Source organism: Electrona antarctica (assembly GCF_951216825.1).
Source record: "Electrona antarctica genome assembly, contig: scaffold_222, whole genome shotgun sequence".
In the NCBI taxonomy this organism is placed as follows: Eukaryota; Metazoa; Chordata; class Actinopteri; order Myctophiformes; family Myctophidae; genus Electrona; species Electrona antarctica.
This window is the reverse complement of record NW_027638410.1, coordinates 216,001-227,500: the sequence shown is the minus strand read 5'-3', so window position 1 is coordinate 227,500 and position 11,500 is coordinate 216,001. Positions and strand designations below refer to the sequence as shown.

The following is an 11,500-nucleotide window of genomic DNA, read 5'->3' as shown; positions in this document are numbered from 1 at the left end:
TATGTGAGTGACTGAGTGGATGTGGGTCAATACATTGTGTTTATTGTGCAGGTACTGGTACTGTATGTGAGTGACTGAGCGGATGTGGGTCAATACATTGTGTTTATTGTGCAGGTACTGGTACTGTATGTGAGTGACTGAGTGGATGTGGGTCAATACATTGTGTTTATTGTGCAGGTACTGGTACTGTATGTGAGTGACTGAGCGGATGTGGGTCAATACATTGTGTTTATTGTGCAGGTACTGGTACTGTATGTGAGTGACTGAGCGGATGTGGGTCAATACATTGTGTTTATTGTGCAGGTACTGGTACTGTATGTGAGTGACTGAGCGGATGTGGGTCAATACATTGTTTTTATTGTGCAGGTACTGGTACTGTATGTGAGTGGCTGAGCGGATGTGGGTCAATACATTGTGTTTATTGTGCAGGTACTGGTACTGTATGTGAGTGACTGAGCGGATGTGAGTCAATACATTGTGTTTATTGTGCAGGTACTGGTACTGTATGTGAGTGACTGAGCGGATGTGGGTCAATACATTGTGTTTATTGTGCAGGTACTGGTACTGTATGTGAGTGACTGAGCGGATGTGGGTCAATACATTGTGTTTATTGTGCAGGTACTGGTACTGTATGCGAGTGACTGAGTGGATGTGGGTCAATACATTGTGTTTATTGTGCAGGTACTGGTACTGTATGTGAGTGACTGAGTGGATGTGGGTCAATACATTGTGTTTATTGTGCAGGTACTGGTACTGTATGTGAGTGACTGAGTGGATGTGGGTCAATACATTGTGTTTATTGTGCAGGTACTGGGACAGTGGATATCCTGTTAACCATGGAGCCTGGCACTGTGCATCCTACTATCACTATACTGACCCTGGAACATGGACTAATTACTCATGTTCATCTCCAGCGCTCGTAATCTGTGAAAAATGAGTGTTTTCACTCCATTGATGAAACTGCAGCTCAGCGTTGCGCTGCCAGCGGTGGAAGAAGTACTCACATTTTATACTTTAAGTAAAAAATACCACGTTGTAAGAAAATACTCCAAAAAGTAAAGTCCGGGATTCAAAATGTATTTGAGTAAAAGTACAAAAAGTATTTGAATGTACTTAATTACGGAAAGTAAAAAAAGTACCTGTTTTGCAGAGTGTCCCATTTCACAGGTTTCCGAAAGTATAAAAATGCATTTGAAAATAGCAGATCTACAAGCTCACATAGCTTGTAGATCTGCTATGTTCAAAGAAGGCACAATGTATATTGCTGAAGGGGTTAATGCAAGTTTTGTAATAATAATCCAAATCTACAAAGTAACTAAAGTCTTCAAATACTTGTAGTCAGTGGTGGAAAGTAACTAAGTACATTTACTTAAGTACAATTATGAGGTATTTGTACTTTACTGGAGTGTCTCCAATTTGCAATACTTGTACTTCTACTCCACTACATCTCGGAGCCAAAATGTGTACTTTTACTCCACTACAAGCAGTGGTGGAAAGTAAGTACATGTACTCAAATACTGTACTTAAGTACACAGTTGAGGAATGTTTTGCTTTACTGGAGTATTTCCCCTTTGTCAGTACTTTTACTTCTACTCCACTACATCTCAGAGGCAAATATTGTACTTTTACTCCACTATGATTATTTTAAAACTGTAGTTACTGTTACTCAGTGGTGGAAAGTAACTAAGTACATTAGTAGTAAGTAGTAGTAAGTAGTACAGTGAAAATTATACAAACATTTTATTGTTTTCTTTAGCATGTTATTAATTTAGAACAACTCCAACCAGTGTTCTGGGGACCAACATTCTGCCAAACATAGTAGATCTACAAGCTCACAGCGCGTCCATGACACCATGTACTGTGAGCTTGTAGATCAGCTATTTTCACAGTGAAGAGGGACATGCGCTAGTGCAGAGGTTCTAAAAGTGGGGTCCGGGGACCCCTAGGGCTCATTGAGGGGGTTCCCGTGGGTCACCAGAAAATGTGATTTATAGAAAAAATATATAAATTTATAATCTTGTTTCTCTCTCTCTCTCTCTCTCTCTCTCTCTCTCTCTCTCTCTCTCTCTCTTATGGTGGTCCTTATTTTTAGATGTAAGTTTGCAGCCAAATATATAATATCAGTTTGGGGGTCCTTAACATGAAAATGTTTGAGAACCACTGTTAGAGCATCTAGTATAGAACCCTGGGGGACCCCAGTCAACTATAAATGTGGTTCTCAACCTTTTCAGACTTTGTATTTGTAAATTAACGTCCTACTTAAAGGACCACTTCACCACTTTTCAACCTATCTTCATATAATAGGTCCTCACTAATAATCATGAAAAAATGATGCAATTCTTTCTGTGTCTTTCTGTGTCCCATAGGAGGGCTGTGGGCAGTTCAGAAACCGTCTTCCAGTGACATCATCGATGGGGAATACAAGCTAATAAAAACTGCAGGCTTTCTAGTCCTGAAAAGATGCAATGCGAAAATGGAAGCCATCGTTCTCACGATAATGAAAATCTAAATATTTTTGTAAAAAAATCTTGTTTAAAAAACATTCTGCCTAATGATGATGTCACTGGAAGACGGTTTCTAAACTGCCCACAGCCGTCCTATGAGACACAGACTGAGTAGAAAAAAATCGTGCCATTTTTTCGTGATTATTAGTGAGGACCTTTTATATGAAGATAGGTTGAAAAGTGGTGAAGTGGTCCTTTAATCGTACTACAGCGTCACACACAAGTATTAAAAACATAGCAGTGCTGTCCTGTTACGTTTATTGTACTGTATTGTCTGAATGAAATGGGAGACATAGTGGTTCTGATTGTAAGGAGACTGTATTCATAATTAAAGTCTGATTATAAACATGATCTGAACTCATGGTCGTTTGTGTAGTGAACTAGTACAATGTTTATGACTCATAACTGCATGTGTGATTCTAGTCTGGTCTCACTGCAGGCCAGGGTGTGTTAACCCTGTAACACCCAGCGTTGGAATAATACAACATATTTTAATTAATTAATTAATTAATTATGTAAATGTTCTTTTTTTCACCTAAATGTCATCATTGATGTTCATTGCAATGCCATTGGTCATGATATTTGCATATAAATACCCGCCACAGAGGCTGAAATTCACACAAATTAAAAATCTCTGGACTCTGTGCAAACACACCTTCACGTGTGCCTTCCCCGAAACACTCTTTCCATACTTTACCACTTTTGATGATGCTGTCCCTTTGAAGATGTTACCAGGGAACATCATGCAGTTAGACATGATGATGATCCTTTTTGTTACATGTTAAAATGACAATAAAGATCTATCTATGACAGGGGTGGGCAACTTTGACGATGGAGAGGGCCACTATATTTCCCACACTCACTCCAGAGGGCCACATTGCATACAGGTGGAGCAAAAATAGCCGATCTACAAGCTCAAAGCGCGTCGCAGCTTGGCGCGTTTTGAGCTTGTAGATCGGCTATTTTTGCTCCACCTGTATGTAGATACAGTATGTAGATCGGCTATTTTTTCTATTTGAATTGAAATCCTGAATATTTTTTTCAATTTTTGAATTGTAATGCTGAATTTTCTTTTAAATTTCAAATGCCTTTTCAAATTATAGTTATGTTAACTTTAATACATTGGACATAAAAAACACAAACATTTTAATACTACTCATTTAGACTGAAGTTAAAGAGGGTCATGTTTGGAATTGTAACCTGAGTTAACATGAGGGCCACATTAAGTGAAGGTGGGGGCCGCATGTGGCCCCCGCCCGGGCCGCCAGTTGCCCCTAGTCTTTAATGGAATATTATACTCTGTTTTGTAGAATATATGATTGTGTTTTGGTCAAATGGGTCAGCAACATTTAGAAGTGTTTCCCCTTGATTAGTATTTTATTGGATTATATTTTCTTTTTTCCGACACCCACAATACAAGTCGGCGGTAACAAAAAAACAACAAAGCAAACATACAAAAAAAGTGCTTCCTAAAGCAGTGGTTCTCAAACTTTTTTTTCATGTGAAGGACCCCCAAATGCATTCCCCCCCCCCCAAACTTAAAATATTTTGTGCCAGGGATCCCCGTCCCCTAGAAGAGAAGATTAATGTTTAAAAAAAAAAAACTATTCTACATTTTTCGAAAAAAAATCTGTATGGTTTAATGTGAATTAAACTTGATGTGAACTTTTAATTCTTGCACGATCATTTGAATGTTACACATAGAGTTAATATTTACAACTAATATGCAGGAGAGATGTTTTATTGTAAATCTTTATATCATGAGTCAAACTAATTCACTTGATGTTATCCCACTATAAAATCACGTTATTATTGTTGTTAGCTAAGACTCTTTTTAATGTAGTGATTTTGCAGGGCATTTACCTTTTGATAAATAGCCTACATTTTATTCTATATTTTGTTACAAATATAGTAATTCATAATTCCAGAATATTCACTATTCCGATTTATTGACGTCCTGGTCTACGGTCTGCCTAGTGACAGGCAAATACTTTTGCATTAAACTTGAAATGCAATAATTGCCCCATATATAGACTCAAAGTAACTGTCTGTAACATACAATCAGAAACATTTATACAATCCACGTACAAATGTAAACTAGTTGCCCTAGGATTCTTTCTTAATGTAACTTTAAGGATGGTTTCCCCTGAATGTCCACTAGATGTCACTATTGACTATCAACCTAGAGAGCAGTACATGAACAGTGTGAATGGTCATGTTTCTTGTTGAAATAAAAACGCATGTGGTTTCCGACGCAATGTTTCTTGTAAAACATAAAATGTTGTGCCAACAGACTTGTAAGTCTTTGTCACGGACACATTTGTCCATGTGCGGATATATATATGACCCCTGGATATTTGTTAGATATTCGGGTGCGTTCGGAAATGCGCACCGGGAATGTGGTCAGTTTGTTGAGTGTGGTGGGCGGTGACGTCACAGAGTGCGTTCAGTGTGCCTTATTTACGAACGACCAGTTACAACCAAACATACTAGAAATAGGAACAGAGCATTCCGTAAATTAAGGAAGTACCCAATGTGGGAAAATGTAATTGAATTTAAGAGGCTAAAGGCGTTGGCAAGGAGGAAAAGAGGAACAGCTGGAGGGCTTTCTGTGAGGGAATAGGGCCAGAGACACCAATAGGGCAGCTATGGTCAGCGGTCCACAAGATGTCAGGGGTTTACAAAAAGAGGTCTTTGCCGGTGCTGCAGAAGGGTGAGTTGGAGGCAGTGTCTAACAAGGAGAAAGCTGACATGCTGGTAGAAAGCTTTCAGGAGGTGCACAGGTCCGAGTGTGCAGGAGAAGAGGGGTAGGAGGAGGGCGGAGGTCTTGGCAGCCAGCCAGTGGAAACTGGCAAGATGCTCTGAAAACGACAGTAGGCTCTCTTTACTCTTTAAATTAATCTGTGACATGTTACCGATTCCGACCCGTTCCGAAAATATTTTCAAATAGTTAAACCGAACCCGAATGGATCCGTGACAATTTATATAGAAATAATATCGTCCATATAACCGCCCACGGGCCGTTATTTGCAAACTTTATCAGCCTCAGCCCTCATTTATATTATTATATGCGTGTTCACCGTGTTGAGTTTGCAGATCTCCGCACGCCACTCACCTAACAACAGCGCAACACCAGTCCTGGCTCCACATCCATAAAATAAATATAGGCTAAGTGCCTATGCAGCCTATCCAATTGTTTTAATTCAAAGTGGTATATGCCTATACGGTATTCTGTGAAATGTTTATTGTCATCCGTGTATCTAAGCTCCAAGTGTTGCATGACAGCTTAATTGCAGATCATCTACTTTCGGTGCACAGGTCCTCACTGCCTCAGCGCAACCACAAAGTTGATATTTAAATCGTACTATACTCGGACAATCTTCAACCGATTGTTCTAATTCCAAATGGCCTATAATCCGTGAAGTGTAAATTTTCATTGAGTGTATAATTCATGTTTTTTATATGCTTTTATTAAATTATATGGAGTGAGATGCAACATCGGCATATAATGCTCTGCTTGACATTACATTTTCTATCGCCTGTAACGTGGGGTTTAGCCACTTGACTACACACAGTACTACAGTAGGCTATGTGTAGTTTAGGCCTATACATTATGTTTTTATTCAATTGCAATCTACCGGTACGTAGGCCTACAGTTTATAATGAAATCATTGATTTGTCCGCTGCTTCCCCTTGCTCAATCAGAACATGTAGTGGTTACACATGTGTGTTGATACGCTCCCTCTTACAATTAAATCAAAATGCATTGCCTGCAATGTTTATTGTTTACCATACTAAAAAAAGATGACTGCATGTTTGGTGGCGAGCCTTTCCAAAACAATAATTAGCCTACTCCACAATAATAATATAGCTTCAGATCATTTTAGACAGAAAAATAAAAAAGGAAAAATAAAATAGTTTTTCAGCTGTCCTGAACAGTTGCCACCCCCGCGATGGCAGTCTCTATATCGCGTGGGGTCACATATACTGCGCCAAGGCGCTGCAAAATGAAGACGACGCATGGAGTTATAATAGCTGCATTTTCCTAAATGTGCTGTCACGGGTAATCCAATAATTCTAAAAGAAATATAAAACATATGGCAAGATGGCTGAAATTCTCTAGATGATGCTAAAAATATTAATTTAATTACGACATTTTTATATTTAAAAAGGCTTTAGGAAAAACGGGGTTGCTTCTAAATTCCTTCATGCAGGAGGCCTTATGACACGTAAGGCTGTGCTCTATCTAGGTATTCTATGTCTATCTTGTCGTGTTTGATGGCGTTTCCCAAAAAAGGACATGGTGTCTGATTCGCTGCCCATGCAGCCAATTAGACAGCAGAAAGGCTTCTGTTTGCGGCCTAGAGGGCCGCAAACAGAAGCCTAGAGCCCTATGCGCGTGCGTACACTACAACTCTTACGCACGTCTTCTTTGAGAAACCCGGCCAATGTCTTCTTGAAACCGGGCAAAGAGGCGTCTGACCCTGGGTCATACCGGCCAATTGCACTCACCTCAGTGCTCTGTAAAATAATGGAGAGTGTCGAGTTTATTCCGTGAGTGGGATCATTATAATATTAAGTGCCGACCCAGCTTATATTTGTAACTTCATGTTTGTGTCATTTATGTATAGATGTTGGTGCTATTAAGAAGTTCACTGCCTATACAGTAAATACTCTGTGTTATATAAGAACAGAGATCCTCTTATCAACCAATTACAGTATGTCTCAGGGATGTAGATATTAATACAGCTAATTGGGGGGTAAAATGTGTTATACTATATACTATATGTTAGAGCGGCTTCGGATTAATAACAACGCACACCATTCCGTATTCTGTAGGTTCATTTATTGGACAACAGCCCGACTTTCGCTTAAACAAAACAATAAAGAATTCGTATAGATTCGTATATTCCGTTGCTTCTATACAATGTGCTATGCTATGTGTGTGGTTGAAATGTTTGTCCCTGCCGCTCTGGTTTCTGATCACCTGCCGTCACCTGCCTCATCACAGAGTGACACCCATTAGTCAACGTCCAACGTCCAACGTCATCACATTACCATAACAATCAGAAGATCATCGTATAAATAATAGCAGCAATAGCAAACAAAATAACTCATCATTTCATAATATCATTTCATATCAGGCATAATTCATAGAAAATAAATAATAATCATAAATGATAAAGCAAGTCTACAAATGGCTTCAACATACCGGCCCCTAATTGACCATTAAAGGGCAATTCAATTCAAATCATAAGAAGCCATACAGTAAGCCCAAGTCCTTGGTGACAATATACAAAGATTGCCAAATGTTCATCTCCAAATGGAAAACAAAATCCAAGTTCATCTTCTTTGAAGAAAAAGGGTAGGTCCGTGTGTGTGTGTGTGTGTTTGTGTGTAAAGGGGGGGGGGGGGGGGGGGGGGGTCTTCGACCACGATGTGTCGTGGCAGTCAGCAGTCCCCATAGAATCAAGGGTGGCAGTTCCGTCTATGAACATCAACTGCACCGGTACGGGTTCGGTAGGCCGTCCGGGGGGGGGGGGGGGGGGCCTTAATATTCCATGCTTGTCAGATCATGTCTTTCAGGAGACACAGCTTGGTAATGGGCCTCTCCAATGATCCATTCTGTGTCTTCACTTTGACACGGCGTACATGTCCCTCTTTGTCGGGATAGGTTTCCATGATGCGGCCCATGGGCCAGGAGTTGCGAGGTGAGTTTTCATCGATGATGAGCACTAAGTCTCCAGGCTTTAGATTTCCCTTCACCTCGTTCCACTTTTGTCTCTCCTGCATCAAAGGAAGGTATTCACGTGTCCAACGTTTCCAGAAGAGGTCTGCTATATATTGGACCTGTTTCCATCTTCGTCTGGAATAGCTGTCATGCTTCCCGAACAGTCCAGGTGGAAGAATGGGCATTCCTTTAATTTGAAGCAGGTGGTTAGGTGTTAATGGCTCGGGGTCTTTTGCATCCTCGGATACAGTCGTGATAGGGCGATCGTTCATGATGGCCTCCACCTCGCATAAAGCCGTTTGGAGGCACTCATCGTCCAGGGTTTGTTCCTTTGTGATTGAGTAGAGGATCTTTTTGATGACGCGGATGAGGCGCTCCCATACGCCTCCATGATGAGGACCGTAGGGTGGGTTGAATGTCCACTTTATACCTTCAGCTTGAACCGAATGCTGGATCTTTTGAAGGTTTAGGTGGTCGAATGCCTCTCGAAGTTCTCGTTCGGCTCCAACGAAATTAGTTCCGTTGTCCGAAACAATTTCTCTCACTTGGCCTCTTCTGCAGATAAACCTTCGGAGTGCAGAAATACAGGAGTCTGTATCCAAGGTGTAGGCCATCTCCAGATGTATGGCTCTACTGGCAAGACACGTAAACAGAGCTCCATACCTCTTCACTTTACTCCGGCCCCTCTTGACTTCGATAGGACCAAAGTAGTCCAAGCCAGTGTGGGTAAAGGGGGGCAGGTCAGGTGTTATTCGATTTAGAGGCAGGTCTGCCATCTTTTGTTGTAGAGCAGTGCCATGCCATCGCCTGCAGAGCACACACTCACGGGTTATCTTTCTTGCAGCAGAATTGGCTTTGATGATCCAGTACTTGGTTCGGAGTTTGGAGAGCATCTGATTTCTACCACAATGACCCACCAAGATGTGAATGTGGTTCAACAGTAGTCTTGAGAAGTGATGGTCATTGGGTAGGATAGCCGGATGTTTCGTAGCCTCTGGCATCGCCAACTTACTTAACCTGCCTCCAACCCTCAGGATTCCATTTTGGAGGACAGGGTCAAGTTTGTAGATCCTACTGCTCCTTTTCACAGTTTGGCCTTTTTCCAAGGAAGTCATCTCATCTCGGAATGATCGTAGTTGGATGTAGGATATGAGTGACTCTTCAGCCTCAGCAAGATCTTTCACAGACAGTTGTTCTGATTGGCTTGATGTGTGCAGAGTGTAACCTGCAGCTTTCTTCTGAAGGCACAAGTGTCTCAGAGTCGTTTTGAATTTCAAGAGCCAGGCTGCTGATCGGATTAATCTGTCCCATGATGAGAAGTGCTCAATAAAGCGACTCAAAGGACATTGATTCTGTAGAGCCGATGTAGCGAAAGTCACAGCCGTTTTCTTGATCTCTGGGTCACTGTCGGAGAGTACTAGTGGTACTTCAGAAAGTGTCGGCCATTCTGATTCAGGTTGCATCAGGAAGTCTGGTCCTTTCAGCCAGCATCCATCCCTAAGGAAAGCGTTTGCTCGCATACCTCTTGATGCACTGTCTGCCGGATTGATTGCCGTCTTTACGTGGCGCCACTGGGATTTGTGTGATAGGTCTCGAATAGTTGATACTCGGTTAGCCACGTAGGTCTGAAATCTCCGGGTGTCGTTTACGATGTATTTCAGGACCGAGGTGCTGTCTGTCCAGAAGACAGAATCGGTTAGGGTCACCTCGAGCTCTCTCCTCAGCATCCTGTCCATCCGTGCAGCAAGGACAGCACCTGCAAGTTCGAGCCTCGGTATAGTCACCACTTTCAGAGGTGCAACTCTTGCTTTCCCTATGACAAAAGCAATGTGAGTTAGTCCGCTGTTGCTGGTCAGTTTAAGGTAACTGACCGTGCCGTAGCCCCGCTCACTCGCATCACAGAAGTGGTGCAGTTGTGCGCTAGAGGTTTCGAAGTTTGGTGGCTTAAGGCATCTCTGGACTCTAAGGTCCGAAATCAGGTTGAGCTCTTTAAGCCAGTCTTTCCATTTCTCTGCGAAAGCACTTGGAATCTCCTCATCCCAGCCACAGTTCAGTTTGCAGAGCTCTTGTAGTATCGCTTTCCCTATCAGCATGACTGGTGCTAGCAACCCAAGAGGGTCGTAAACAGAGTTCAGCACTGACAGGATACTTCTGCGGGTGAGTGACTGTTGTTTCGGAGTGATCATAAAGAAGAATGTGTCAGTCTCTATGTCCCATCGCATGCCTAGTGCTCTCTCTACAGGCAGTTTGTCCGTGTCGAGGTCTAGGTTTTTTACTTCCTTAGCCCTTTCTTCTGCTGGTACAGAGGTGAGGACAGAACGACTGTTACTGGTCCATTTGGTGAGTCTGAATCCACCAGTAGCACATACTGCTTTCAACTCCTTTACCAGACAGATCGCTCGTTTCTCATTTGAGACTGATTTGAGACAGTCATCCACATAGAAGTTCTGTCGAATAGTGTTAAGAACTTCGGTGCCATACTTTCCTTCATTATCATCAGCCGTCTGTTTCAGTGCGAAATTGGCACAGCTAGGTGACGATACTGCTCCGAAAAGATGGGAGGTCATTCGGTACTCTGCCAGTGGCTCATTGGTGTTACCTCCAGGCCACCACAGGAATCTTAGGAAGTCCACATCATTCTCGGGTATTTTTACTTGATGGAACATTCCTTCGATGTCTGCCATTACTGCCACTGGTTCCTGTCGGAATCGAAGGAGTACACCCAGCAAGGTGTTCGTAAGGTCAGGACCTTGCAGCAGTTCGGCATTCAAAGAAGTCCCCTGAAAGGACGAAGTACAGTCAAATACCACCCGGATTGTCTTTTTCCTTTTGTGATAGACCCCATGGTGGGGAATATACCACAATCTTCCATCATTCCGGAGGAGCTGTTCTTTTGGGACTCTTTCTGCATGTCCTTTCATCAGGACGTCGTTCATGAAGGTGACGTAATCGTTGCGAAAGGCCTCGTCTTTCTTAAATCTCTGCCTGAGACTTGTGGTTCTTTGCTCTGCCACCTTCCTGTTGTTCGGCACGCAGATGTTGTCTTGACGGAAGGGGAGTCGTATGACATAGTGACCTTCTTTCATCGTGATGGAGTCATTGACCACTTTTAGGAACTTCTTGTCTTCAAATGAGTGCTCTTGCTTCTCATTGTAAGCCAGCTCTGAAAAGTCCTGATTATATTGTTTAACAAGAAGCTCTTCAAGTTTGGCTACAGAAATTCTGTTTGAAGTTATCTGTGGTCGACCATGCTCATCTGCTGGAG

General features: G+C 42.1%; 1 long non-coding RNA gene across 1 annotated transcript in view; it reads left to right on the top strand.

Annotated features, from left to right (window-relative positions):
- Positions 1-882, top strand: part of LOC306918101 — a 3,536-nt gene extending 2,654 nt beyond the window's left edge. Inside the window, exon 3 of the long non-coding RNA XR_013789281.1 lies at positions 808-882. This is a non-coding gene — a long non-coding RNA (uncharacterized lncRNA). The remainder of the gene's footprint in view (positions 1-807) is intronic.
- The last annotated feature ends 10,618 nt before the right edge of the window (positions 883-11,500 follow it).